The sequence below is a fragment of the Palaemon carinicauda genome, chromosome 10, assembly GCF_036898095.1.
Source record: "Palaemon carinicauda isolate YSFRI2023 chromosome 10, ASM3689809v2, whole genome shotgun sequence".
Classification (NCBI taxonomy): domain Eukaryota; kingdom Metazoa; phylum Arthropoda; class Malacostraca; order Decapoda; family Palaemonidae; genus Palaemon; species Palaemon carinicauda.
This window is the reverse complement of record NC_090734.1, coordinates 126,569,989-126,584,708: the sequence shown is the minus strand read 5'-3', so window position 1 is coordinate 126,584,708 and position 14,720 is coordinate 126,569,989. Positions and strand designations below refer to the sequence as shown.

The following is a 14,720-nucleotide window of genomic DNA, read 5'->3' as shown; positions in this document are numbered from 1 at the left end:
TGCCTTTAAAGCTGGACTGTAGCCTTTTGTTCAAGAAACCAGAGAGAGAGAGAGAGAGAGAGAGAGAGAGAGAGAGAGAGAGAGAGAGAGAGAGAGAGAGAGAGAGAGGAGAGAGAGAGAAAGGGGGGGGGTTGGCAGGCATGGGGTTGAAACTTTTTTTCTTTTTTTTTTGGAGTGCAAGTTTTTGTTGAGCCCTCTTTCAAGATAGGTTCATTGCGCTTGCGTGATGTATTACGTGTAATGACGACTGTTGAGAGGAATGATTTGCGGAAGTGTATTCCTCAGTCTGGTTTGGCATTTTGCCTAAATTGTTGTTTTCCTTAGACCAATTGTCTCCCATTGTTCGTATTGTTAAGGTCTCGACCATCCATTGAAATTTGAAGGAACTAACTTTAGAATAGCATACGTCAATGTCACCAAATAACTATGAATTATTACAAGCTAAGATGATATCATAATTATTAAATGAAAAAGTTACAAGCAAATATAGAAATAAATGCATTCCTATCAACAGAAAAACTGTTGACTTCCGTAAAAGTTTAGCTTGATAAAGCAAAACTGTCTAAAGTTTCAGTAGTCAAATTATTAAATGAAAAATTTACAAGCAAATATAGAAATCAATAGACATTCCTATCAACAGAAAAAACTGACTTCCGTAAAAGTTTAGCTTGATAAAGCAAAACTGTCTAAAGTTTCAGTAGTCAAACACGAGCGGTTAATAACTACAATTGTTAATAACCCAGCATATTTTGCTCATTTGAAATTGCCTACTAACAGTGACAACCTGAACGTCTGATTTTTAAGTACAAGGATTCTCCAAAAATTTCAAGTTTTGAAAAATTTCCATAGAATAAGAGCGAACCTATCTGTTCTCAAGACATTCCATCACAAAATGGAAGTATAAATGTAACTTGATATTGAAAGTAATAAAAAATAAGTCTTTAATCATGCAATTGTAGGAATAGAAGTTCCTTTTCATATTTAAAGGAAAGGCTAGAATTATTCACTTCAGACCTTTTATTTTTAAAAGGTTGAAGGGCTAATGTCAGCTCCTTAGTTCATTAAAATAAGATATAAACGGACCTGCTCTCTAATTCCATGGAAGACTTTGAGAAACCGGAATTCGGAGACTGGCATTTACTTTGAAGTACTTATGTTAGGTGTTATTCAAAATGTTTGGTCTTTAAAGCAATCGAATGTAAGAGTGCTTGTTAATTGTGTAATGTTGCTTGAAACAATCTATTTGGATTTTTACTTTTTTTTTTTACTTTTTTTTATTACACGAATACAGAAAATAGCTAGTTTCTTCTCCCATTAAAGAACAGTTTTGTAATAAATAAAAAATACAAATAGATATGAACTTTAATGCTCATAAAGTCTCCCAACTATTTCGGTAAGAGCAAAACGTATTGGATAGAAATTCATTTTTTCATTCAGTCGTCGAAATCAAACATACGAGAGAATAGCAAAATTTCCAACTTTCTCTCGTCAATCTTCATGTCAATCTTCCTTTCCTTTCTCTACCCCCTCCCCCCTCCCCCTTTCCTTGACATTCAGCATTGAATGTTTGTATTGAAGACTACCCGCATGATGTAGCAGGAAATACGATGAATCCACTCATTGCGGAGAGTCCTATCTGGTAAGGAATGCGCAGAGAAAGGCCACAAGCTTTATTATTTTACCGTAATGGCGACATTAAGTTAAGTTTTCCATACCCGCGGAACGACCGCAGCAGTCATTGTTCGGTCGGATCCTCTGTGCCGGAAGTTGTGCATGTCAATGGGAGGTTTCCTCGGTAATTTCTTCTGACAGAGGTGAAAGTAGTCTCTTTGATTCTTGTTTTGTGATGGCATGTTTCGAACAGATTGGTTTTGCTGTTATTTCGTCGATTTTTAACGACTTTTGGATATTTTACTTTAGATACCACACTAAGCAAGCATTCTTAGTTGCTTAAGACCCAAACCTTTTGGAAAGTACTCAACTCAAAGCTAATTATAAAAGTCTTTGATTTCTTGGGAGATATTCCTTATACAAGTACTTTGATTTGATAGTTAGCAATCTCTCTATGGATGATGGTTGCTTAAGACCCAAAAACTTTGGATGATACGTTACTCATAGCTACTTCAAAATAAATGTCAGTCTCCGAATTTGGGTTTCTCAAAGTCGAGGAATTAAAGCCCTGTCAATCAAAGTCTAAAACTTTTTATGGAAATAAGGTGAAAGATTAACCCTTCTACCCTTTTGAAAATTTAAGATATCTAAAGTGAATAGTTCTTGACTTTCAGTTAATACAAATAACTTAGATTTCCTATAATTGCATCAATTAATACCTATTTCGTAAGTCTTAGTATCAATTTTTTTCCATTTTGTGATGGAAAGTCATGAATACTCATCACAAAAGTCATGAACAGATTTCCAGTTAATTTGTAGAATTTTTTTTATAAAGATATTCCTTATAAAAGTCAGCCATTCAAGTATTATTGCTTTAGTCAGCAATTTCAAATGAGCAGATGATGGTAGATTTTCAATTGCAGTTATTGAATCCTTTAATGTCTTCTGAAATTTTACTCAGTTTTTGTCAAGTCAAGACTTTGACAGAAGTCACAGTTGTCTGTTGACAGAAGTCTTGATTGATTTTTATTTGCTGGTAACATTTAAATTTTTAATCATTAGGGTTGCACTTTAGCATTTAAACATTATATTAAATATAACTTGGTGACATTGGCGTATGCTATCCTAACGTTCCCTAAGCTTCAATTAAAGCCTAACAAGCAAACAATCTTTTACTTTGTATGATCGGTGTCATGTTGACAGTGGCTCTCATAGAAATCATAGATATTCATATCCCTAATGGTATTTTGGCAAGTCATCCTGATATTTTTTAATGGACCATAAGAATATGAATGCCAAGTACTATGAAGTATTGTAAAGACACTTTCTCCCTTTCTCTGTGGATGAAAATAATTAGCATTTTAAGATATCCTCAACTTTTTCGTCTTGAGCATCACGGACCTTTTATGAAAATTATTTAGCTGACTTTGAATAGTTTGATATTTCCACATCTTATGGAATTATTTCGGAAGTTTAAAGATTAAAATAACTGATACCGCTGCTAGTTTTTATTTGTCTACTACTTTCTCCGCGGTTGGATTCTTCGTACAACTGCTTTTTCTTTTAACTGCATGTCAGCTTTTAAAATTGTGGAGGTTGTTTTTCTTGTTTAAAAACTAGTCTGCATTAGTTTTTCTTTTTAGTGTATCGGGGCTGAATTTTGCTTATGTTTGGGCTTCCGAGAAAATTGCTGTAATTAGAACTGCAGATAATAGCGAACACACGCACACAGTTTATCTTATGAATGGTTTCACTCTAGCGGGCTAAATATTACATTGCAGTGACTTTCCCATTTTAATGACACAATTTAAGATCAAAGGTTATCTAACCACCTTGTTTGAGACTGAGCAACTGACAATCGCGTTTTACAGGCGGAACGTTAAAAATATTATTTCAATTAAATAAATCTCATGGATGATCTTAAGCTCTTGCTAGTCTTAAATCTTTTTAAGCTCTGTCTATAAGCATTTTGAACTTTAGCTAAGATTATTTTGCTCAATTCCTTCCTCACTTTATCAACGTTAAATAGTCAAACGTTTAGCTTTCAAAATATAGTTTTCACATTTAAGATAGTTTTTATTTTGTCGCTTTCCAACACTTAAGGAAAAAAAACTGCTGCAAAGAAACCTTAAGAGCCAAGCCGACGCAACCCGGGGCAAACTTGGCAGCCACATTAGAAAGTGACAGAAGAGGTGCTTAGCACAGCCTGAGTCCCTTACTTTTCCTGGTGACGCTGCCGAGATCTCTTAATGTCTGTTGATGTGGTTATGATGTGGCTTTAATGTTCTTCTTGTGGTTACATACAGTTATGTCATGTAGGTAGCCTTTGGTGAAATCACTCATTTTATGCTTTTCGGGAGATTGACTGAGCGATTTGCTTATGGATGGAAGCTATTAACTATTGGAAATTTAATGGGTTCTCTTGATAATGAGAGAGAGAGAGAGAGAGAGAGAGAGAGAGAGAGAGAGAGAGAGAGAGAGAGAGAGAGAGAGAGAGAAAATATCTTACTGGATCCACTTGAATATGGGATGCTGAATATTCAGTATGAGACCGGAAGGTTATTGAATTAGCAGGTGGTTTCTTGAAAATATCCAATTCTTAACCGTTTGCTGCTCCATTTTTTTATTAGTCCCTGTATTGTATTAGTTCCTGAAATATTGTTCATCAGATGCAAAGTATTGTCTGGTATTGTTGTGATTACTAGCTAAGCTATAACCCTAGTTGGAAAAGAAAGATGCTAAAAGCCCATGGGCTCCAACAGGGAAAAATATTCCAATGAGGAAAGGAAATGAGGAAATAAACTATTAGGATGAATATTTTACAAACTTTGAATTTCATATAAACTTTAAAAGGACTTGTCAGCCTGTTCAAAATTTAAGTGTCTTGCACACTGTAAGACGAATCTGTAACCAACCATCAAACCGAAGGGATTTATAATTATTGGTTTATTATATTTTGAAAGTTTGCTCTATGAATTTATTTAATCCTTGAGTACTGTTATCGTGCAAATAAGATTGGATTTACTTGTGTAATAACGGGAAAAAAAATTCTCATTACGTTTTTCCTGTTAGTTACAACATGACTTTTTTTCATTTCTTCTTAGACCTGCGATTGCAAGTAGAGATTGTTTCTAAACGTGTAATTACTTAGATTTTATCCGGTGTTTTCCTGAAAAGTAAAAAAAGGCGAAGAAGAAATCTTTTCTTAAAGCTGTCATTATTTCAGACATCTACCCATTCAACTTTTCAAATATTTTTCTTTTTAAATTCTTCTGGTTTGCGGTTGGAAAACTTTGGTGTGCCCTTACACTCGACCTTCAACCTAAATTATTTTTTTTTTCTTTATGCAATTCGTTTTTTTCAGATTACTTCATTGCGTACGTATTTCTGAAAAAGTGGACCGAAGGCTTGGCTGCAGCATTGATTTTCTCTCTCTCTCTCTCTCTCTCTCTCTCTCTCTCTCTCTCTCTCTCTCTCTCTCGTTTTACGAAGCCGAAAAAGCCTATTTGGCCCCGTTGCCTGAGTTTTGGCCCCAATTATCATAACATTTTGGATCCTAAACTTGGCCCATGTATAACAGAACTGCTTCATTCTGTGAAGCCTACCCCTGAACCGCGATTCTCAGTATAAGATTGAACAAGTTGATATTGTGAAGGGGCAATAGGATGATATTTTTCAGTTAGTCCAGTTCTTATTTCAATATTTTCAATTTACTCTTATAAGGATGTATCTGGTAATCCGAACATTGCTTCGAATAAATGCACAATAACCTCGTTAATGAAATTGATAATTAGGAGTTTGGCTTGCGCAGAAGCCCTTCAAGTATTTGCATCTTAAACCTATCGGGTAATGCAATTAATCAAATCGTATTTGGGGTTAGCGTGATTCCTATGAAAGCCCGTGAAGGTGAAAGTATCTATACATGGTTAGGTGCATGAAATTTCTCTCGAATAATCTGCCGCCCAATTTGCGTTGTAGCTAAAAGGAAATTTTAGTGAAATCTAAATTCCCATTTATACAGTGGGGGGAATTTGCATCAATAAATTAGCCATTTAAAATTCTTTAATCAGTTTCATCTTAAAATGTATAAAATTGTATTTAAGACTTTTCAAACTTGTTTACGTTAGCTTTCGTCAATCTTGCTGGCCGATATCTAAGCGTTACTTTGCAGTGCAACTACCGGATTTTGTTACACCGCGGAATGGCCTCCCGGTCCCAGCACCTGGCCATGTCCCCCCGGTCCCAGCACCTGGCCATGTCCCCCCGGTCCCAGCACCTGGCCATGTCCCCCCGGTCCCGGCACCTGGTCATGTCCCCCCCGGTCCCGGCACCTGGCCATGTCCCCCCAGTTCCAGTACCTGGCCATGTCCCAAACTCATAAGTACAAAGTAAAGGCAAGGCATGAAAAGGCTTCCCAATTACTCGCCAGTCTTAATTTTCGATATCTGAAATTAGAACAAAACTTCCTATATGTAACTCGGACGTACCTCGCCTTTAGTAAATGAACCATCTTTCTCATTGAATTTTAAAGGGATTCTTACAGGAGTGGGTGCTGAGTTAATCTAATCTCTCTCTCTCTCTCTCTCTCTCTCTCTCTCTCTCTCTCTCTCTCTCTCTCTCTCTCTCTGGGATATCTACTTTTTGAGTCTTTGTATTTAAGCTCTTTGGTTACTATTTGAATAAGATTAAATGTCACTTTGAAGAATTCATAGCATTGGTTATGTATAATACATGTTGGTGTAGTGATAATCTGTCATAGTTCTGTATATATTTGTTCTGCCAAGCGAACATTTTAAATCGTATCTGACAACTCGTTTAAGCTACCATTTACATAAAATGAACATAGAGCACTATTTTTTAATGTCAGAATTTAATTTCATCGGTAATTGTCCATCGCAAATGCGGAAATAGTTTTATTTGGCTATATTACGGTCATCTTGCTTACATAAATTACCGTCAGACTTTAGTGAAGATAAGAATTTGTATTTTATTGTTGTCATTATTTACCACTTATTCACCATGCACCTACCCGCTACTACACTTCCCCCACCCCTCTCTCTCTCTCTCTCTCTCTCTCTCTCTCTCTCTCTCTCTCTCTAACGGCTCTTCTGCCTCCGTAATTGACCTTTCTAACGCCATATGGTGCATGTCGTGGGCTGCTGACGAAGTCGTTGCTGTTGTGGTTCAGGAGAATGTTTTTATTTACTTTTTGTTAAGGAATACCTTTCTGTTGGAGGGTTGAATGGATTCCTGATAGCTAATGAACAGCAGGTGACAACTTTTAAGTATGGATAGAAGATTTGGAAATGATCCAATTATTAGTTTTTGAGAATCTCTCTCTCTCTCTCTCTCTCTCTCTCTCTCTCTCTCTCTCTCTCTCTCTCTCTCTCTCCTCATCTGACAGGAAACTTAATTTGGATAACGAGCAATTTGAAGATTGCTTAAGTTTCTTAGATAATGTAGTGTTCGTATTCCAGAGTTCACTTCAATTTTGAAAGTTTGCACTTTTCCTTTGAATCTTTTTCTTACTAATTGCTCTAGATAATTTATGGGTTTTAGACCATATTACCTGGCACTGGGGCCTAGGAGTTCATTCACTGGCAGGTATGGCAGATAGTTGGTAGTATTGGATGGGGATTGCTCCTTTCAGTTTAGTGTATATAAGATTTTTATTCGTTGACTAACATCATTTTGTGACTAAATTATGGTTAAGATTAACTCCTGTTTATTTCTTGGCGCGCACTCCTTCATATTAATTGTTCAGAGAATGACGCAAGAAGTTACTGGATAATGTCATAGAAATCATTTTGATTCTCTTGCCTCTACTTAATATGATCTGACATGGAATAAATGAAACTGGATTTTAACTCTACCCACGGTGGCCTAATTACAAAATCTGTTCAATGTAAATTGTTAACATATAAATTTTTCGGTTGATTCTTAGTTTCGAATTTGCGAGAAAACCGGTTCAATGTAACTTAACATTAATTTTTCAGGTTTTTAGTTTCGAATTTGCAAGGAAATAGATTCACTGTAAACTGTGAACGTATAAATTTTCCATTTGATTGGCTTGGTTCCGAATTTGCAAGAGGATATTTAAAAATGCTGACCTTAAGCAGTGCACTGTTGGCATTGCTAAAAGGTCTTAGCAGCGTCCTTTCAGCCTCTGGCAGCAATGGCATTTTAGCCTTCTATACTTCTGTTTTAGCTTTTCTTTCATATTACTGTCTAGCCTCTCATTTACATATGCACTGAATGGCTTACCAGGTCCCAGTAGGTTATAGTAACAGGCCTTCTGGTCTGTTTATAAACCCAATTCAGAAATTTTTTAATTTGCTTATCTCGAAATTAGATCAATTTGTCCTTCTGTAACCCAACCATCGCTACATTTAGAATTGCTCATAGATTTTCTTTACTGAGCTTTTTCATTTTGAACTTTTTCTTTCTTTTAGATTTGTTTTTCCCAATTATTTCTATCGCACGTGGGGAAGGCAATTCTATTTTTCCTTTTTATATAAATGATCAATAATGACATTTCTTTCGAACAGAGATATAAATGTTTACCCTTCGTTACCCCTCATTAAGTTTTTTTCCCGTTCGGCTGTCCAATATTTTTCCCTTATTAGGTGATTTTGTCCCAGTATGTTTTTACCAGTTTCCCATCTTTATTTTTTCCAGCCCCAGTCTATATATATTTCTGGTCTTGTGGCATTTCCACGCTACAAGTTGTGGTTATATTTCTTAGAGCCATTGTTCTCAATATTACCCAGCGTTGTGCTTCCTATTTTTTTCCACAATTTAATATATTCAATTTTATTGCTTTCAGTATTATGTCTTAAATTTTATGCTCTCTTTGGTCCTATCTCTTTCAAAAGAATAATTATCTGGTTTATCTATGAGCATTTAAGATAAAGCAAAAGTTATGGAACTTTTCTATTTAACCAAAGCCAAGCCTTTTCTAGCATAAATCTCAATCTCTTCTCTCTCTCTCTCTCTCTCTCTCTCTCTCCTCTCTCTCTCTCTCTCTCTCTCTCTCTCTCTCTCTCTCTCAATCTGCTTGGCGATCCTCTACCGGTAACTTTCCAACAAATTTGGTAATGGAATTTTCTGGTTTTTTCTTGAATTTATTTTTTTTTTTTACCAGAATATAGCAAATTGAGAAATAGGAAAACTTCAATATATGAATGAGAAATTTTGTGCACAAGCTCTAAGTCTTCAAGCGTTATTTTAAACGCATTTACAAGGAAACTTTTTCTTTCAAGTCAGCAAGGGGGAAAGTTTATTCAAAGCGCTTCGTAGAAATCGCGAAAGTGTCTAGTAGGGCGCATGCGCGCTCTTCCATTCTCCGTGCCCTCCTTCGGTCCCTCGAAGGACTCCTTTCGATCCCTGGAAGGAGGGTCAAGGGAAGCAAGCCCTTGTTCTATCCGGATATGGATACCGACTCTTGACACAAGGCGTAGCCGCTCTGCTCCAGTGCTACAGCCATCTCTCCCCCTCCCTCATTTTATATCTCGCCGCCTGACAGATTTACTCTATTTTTGGAGAAGATATTAAATCTCCAACACAGGCTACTTTGGTTATTAATTGTCTTTTTGTATCTTTGTTTTGGTTATGTGACCAAGTTTATATTGTATTTTTTTTATTTTATTAGTTTGGTTGAAATGTTCAATTTTTTAAGCAGAATTTAATCCCTGCGTCAGTAACCTTGTTTTTTTTAATGCAGAATGAATCTGTAAATGGCAGATTTGTCAAAAAGTATTCCAATATTATAATATAATGAAATTCATGATCAATAGCTCTTTTAAGTTAATTTTTGGTCATAGCTTTTTTGGTAACATACATTAACCTTAACCAGAGCTCATTGTTCCTCTTAAACATGTCACTACGACATTTTACTTTAGAAAATAGCCAAAATTTCAAGTAGAAAGAGACAAATAAAAACTTACCCCCTTTTGACACCCAAACAAATACTACAATTATTAAACTACTTTTCATTTCACTTTTTAAATTTAGCAACATTGTATTTCGCTAAATCTGTTTTGGATACATGAAAATATTTGTGCTTCGTAAAGTTTCTGCGAGAAATCTTAAATGGAAAAACCATGGCTCGTGTAACACCTTTGAGATCCGGTCGATGTTCGTGACCCGATCTGATAAGCTTATGCATTATGACCTTCATGGAACCTATTAAATTCTTATCACCACGAGCTCGACTTTAATTCTCTCAATCTTACTATAAAACAAAAAATCCGTACTTGCTCCATAATGACTACTCGTAAATAGTTCTATAAAATGACTACTCGTAAATAGTTCTATAAAGTGACTACTCGTAAATAGTTCTATAAAATGACTACTCGTAAATAGTTCGATAAAGTGACTACTCGTAAGTAGTTCTATAAAATGACTACTCGTAAATAGTTCGATAAAGTGACTACTCGTAAATAGTTCTATAAAGTGACTACTCGTGAATAGTTCTATAAAGTGACTACTCTTGAATAAAGTTCTATCATGTGACTACTCTTGAATAAAGTTCTATCATGTGACTACTCTTGAATAAAAGTTCTATCATGTGACTACTTTTGAATAAAGTTCTATCATGTGACTGCTTTTGAATAATGTTCTGTAAAATGACCACTTTAATATAGTTCTTTAAAGTTCTATAAAATGACTAATATAGCTCTATAAAATGACTGTTCTTGAGTAAAGTTCTATTGAAGGGACTACTCGTAAATAAAGTTCTATAACATGACTACTCGTAAATAAAGTTCTATAACATGACTACCCGTAACTAAAGTTCTATAACATGACTACCCGTAACTAAAGTTCTATAACATGACTACCCGTAACTAAAGTTCTATAACATGACTACTCGTAACTAAAGTTCTATAACATGACTACTCGTAACTAAAGTTCTATAACATGACTACCCGTAAATAAAGTTCTATAACATGACTACTCGTAAATCAAAGAGAACAGATCTTTCCCTCTTCCCCTAACACCAGGTTCCACGTAAAGCTAAAGTCAGTCTGCTGGGGGATTTTCCCCAAAAATATATTCCCGTGTGTTATGGTGTGCTCTTCTAAAGCATTTCTTGGAAAGGTGGCGCATTGGGTTTCCTTTCTCTGGAAGGGCTTGAAGGACGCTTGCTTAAAAGTAACCATGATCTGAAAGAGGCTTGGTTTGGAGAGACGGATACACAACCCAGCACGGTTTTAGTATTTCTTTTAAAACTTCATTACATTTTAACAAAAGGTGCTCGGTTGTTTTATACATAAACACACTCCCTCCCCTTCTCCCCTTTCCTCGCCTACCTCCCCACTCTATCCCTCCCCTCTCTCCCCCTCCCACTCTTCCCCTCCCCTCTCTCTCCCTCCCACTCTTACCCTCTCTCTCTCTCTCATCTCTCTCTCTCTCTCTTTCTTTCCTCTCCTTTCTTTCTCTCTCTCTCTCTCTCTCTCTCTCTCTCTCTCCCTCTCTTTCTCTCTCTTCTCTCTCTCTCTCTCTTTCTCTTCTCTCTTTCTTTCTCTCTCTCTCTCTCTCTCTCTCTCTCTCTCTCCTTATTACCAAAACTTTTCTGTTGTACATCTCGAGACTGATATTTAACCAAGAAAATCCCTTAACATGCCTGCACAAATGAGCCATAAACAAAAAATGAATTCTCGAGAGATCCTGCTTCAGGTCACGAGCACCAAATGTTCGGATTATTAGACTTCGCCAAGACTCTTCGTTCTACGGCTGCTGTTAATCATGTCACTGGCGGTGACCCTCAATGTGGTAGTGGTTCTGGATCTTTTTTTTTTTTTTTTACGCATATTAATGTATTCATGAATGTTAATCACGTTGCGGTGGTGGTTGGTTGGGAGCAGATTTTCGTAGAATTGTGTACCTGGAAAGGGATTTTGAGGTAATTATTCACTGGAAAGTTTGAATTCTATTTTGATACACTATATCTGGTTCAGGTAAATATTCAGGTTTTTGTTCACTAGAAACTTAGAATTCTATTTAACTTTTGTATCGGGTTGAAGTAGATATTCAATAGGTTTTTGTTCACTGGAAAGTTTGAATTCTATTTTGATAAACTATCTCTGGTTAAGGTGAATGTTCAGGTTTTTGTTCACAGGAAACTTTGAATTCTACTTTTTTTTTAAACTATTTTGTATCTGGAGGTTTTTGTTCACTGGAAACTTTGAATTCTATTTTTATAATCTATTTTGTATCTGGCTCTGATAAATATGCAGTAGGTTTTTATTCACTGAAAATTATGGATTGTTTTGATAACAATTTAGTATGTTTCAAGTAAATTTTCAGCAAGTTTTTATTCACTGGAAGCTGTGAGTTCTGTTTTGATAAATGTTTTGTATCTGGTTCAAGTAAATATTCAATAGGTTTTTATTCACTGGAAAATGTGGATTCCGTTTTGATAAACAATTTTGTTCACTTTGTTCAAGTTTACATTCAGTAAGGTTTCTTTGTTCACTGAAAACTCTGAATTATATCTTGATAAAATATTTCGTATCTGATTAAAGTAAATGTTCAGTAGGTTTTTGTTCACTGGAAACTCTGAATTCTATTTTGATAAACTTTTTTTATCTAGTTCAAGTGAATATTCTGTAGGTCTTTGTTCACAGGAAAATGGGATTGTTTTGATAAACTATTTTGTATTTGGCTCGAGTAAACATTCAGTAGAGTTTTTGTTCACTGGAAACTGAATTCTGTTTTTATAAACAATTTTTCATCTGGTTCAGGTAGATTTTCTGGTGGTTTTTTTCACTGGAAACTGAATTCTATTTTGGTAATCTATTTTGTATCTGGTTAAAGTAAATATTCAGTAGGCTTTTGTTCACTGGAAAATATTTTTATAAAAAAAAAATTTGTACCTGGTTCAAGTAAACATTCAAGGTTTTTAGTTATGTTGGAAAGTAGAATTTTTTTTTTAAAGATTACTTAAATTACGTAGAAGCTATTTTAGCACAAGGTGGAAATTTATATCTATTAAATGATAATTCCCACGGGAACTTGCAGCAATCTTAAATAATTGATAAATTTACTCCTTTGAATTATCAGTCAAGATTGTTTTAAGAGGTTACAAAATAATTTAATTTTTAAAGATTCTCTCTCTCTCTCTCTCTCTCTCTCTCTCTCTCTCTCTCTCTCAATCAGTGACCTTGCAGGACCTGTTGCCTGGCATTGACCTACAATCCCCCTAAGACCCTTAACCGCAACAGGTACGACCTCGGATCCGTACAGGTTGATCGTGAGGTTGATAATTGAACGAACATCTGTGAACTAAAATTTCTTGTGGATGATTTTTTGCGCCTTCGGCATTTGATAACTAGGAATTTCTTAATGGATATTTTATTCATAATTTCAAATATTAGTCTTTTTCAAAAAGGGTTGTGAAAATGTGTAGCTTTAGTTGTCAAATGTTTGGACATTTTTTTTATTCATATCTTTGGGCTATGGAAATGATAATATTTAGCCAATCTAATTAGTAATTATTTTGGTAAAATATTTACTTTCAGATGAACCACAATAGCTACAAGAGTTCTAAACATAATTGTAGAAATAGATTAAATTATTCTAAATTTCGAAACTGATTGAAATCCCTCGTAGGAGGCGTTGTCTTGTGACTAGTCTTAGTCAGGTTGGCACTGAAACAGAGGGGGAGAAAAATGGCTCTTGTAAAACATCATCCGGGAGATTGTATATAAATATTTGGAAGCTCATAACTGGTTCAAAACGTCGGCTTAAAAAAAAAAAAATACTCCCAAAAGTAAACAATGCACTTAAAGAAACTGTTCACATTTCAATATAGGTGCGCAAGTTTTTACTCCCATAGCTTAATCCAAGTTTCGCTGAAACAGAAGTATCTTTTTTATCAACCATGTTAGAAATGTATGAAGTTTAGACAGTTTTTTTTTTTTTCCGAAGGACTTATTAGTCCGCAATAATTTTTTGGAACTTGATGGTTTAGGTTACTAGTTTTAAATTTTAAGTCCTAGGCTACAGAGAACCAGCCTCTTGCAATACCCAGCCAACATACTTTTTTTTTATCTCCTGACGCAATTTAAGTGGAACTAGAAGACCGAAAACTAAAGCCTTGCTATACATAGCTTTCAGAGAGAGAGAGAGAGAGAGAGAGAGAGAGAGAGAGAGAAATTTCCCTATTTTCTCATTGAATGCAAATGAGGAATTTTCTTAGTTTAATTTTCTTTAATTTATAATCTTGAATTTCAGCAATTTAGCATCTTAACATGGTGTTTCGGCACTTTTGAAATATAAAAGATCAGCATCTAGCTCAAAATTCTGCTAAAGTTTATTGGTACTTTCGAAAATTTTTAACTTCTCTCAGCGCACGCACATCGTAAAGGAAACAAATTAAGTAAACAAGGTGTGGTAATTGCAACATGCAAATCTCATGTTGCACTGTTTTGCATGCTCATTAAGTTTTTAACTTTCCATGAATATTCTCTCTCTCTCTCTCTCTCTCTCTCTCTCTCTCTCTCTCTCTCTCTCTCCTTTTTGTATTTTTTTAAGAATCTTTGCGTGGTAATTTGCATGTAATTTTCATGGTTTTTTTCCTTTTTTAAACTTCGTGACAACTGTGGAAAATAGCACGATTGTGTAACTAAAGTTTGATTTTATTCTAAATCGAGACTTTATATTGCAAAACAAAATGTTTTAGTTTTGAATTGAATAATCCGTCAATTTTTTTTTTTTTCAGGACAAAATTAAGAATTTATCTAGATCTAAATATTCTGGAATAGTTTCGTGGAAGAGAAAACTTACAAACGTTAGAGGAGGAAAGTAGTCTGCATATTGCACAATCCCCAGAAATGGTTCTTCGGACAACGTGCTTGTAAACATACAAATTGCATGGGAAATACCACTTACTTGCAGCTTGTTGCAAATTGTGAAAATAATTTGTAAGACTGGACTGAAAAGAAAATTCGGACGCAATGTATAGCGAAGAGATTCTTTACCATTTAAATTTGAATTTACCTCTAAATATTCTAATCTCTTATGTACTGTTAAAACCGTATTTTTAATAGGAAATTCTCTATAAAAATAGTTCTTAGCCGTATTTTGGTAAAATTAAGGAAACCGTA

At 35.1% G+C, this 14,720-nt stretch overlaps 1 protein-coding gene across 2 annotated transcripts in view; it reads right to left on the bottom strand.

Moving 5' to 3' along the window:
• Positions 1-14,720, bottom strand: part of Skel (DM13 and DOMON_DOH domain-containing protein skeletor) — a 161,378-nt gene that overhangs the window by 118,401 nt on the left and 28,257 nt on the right. The window lies entirely within an intron of this gene.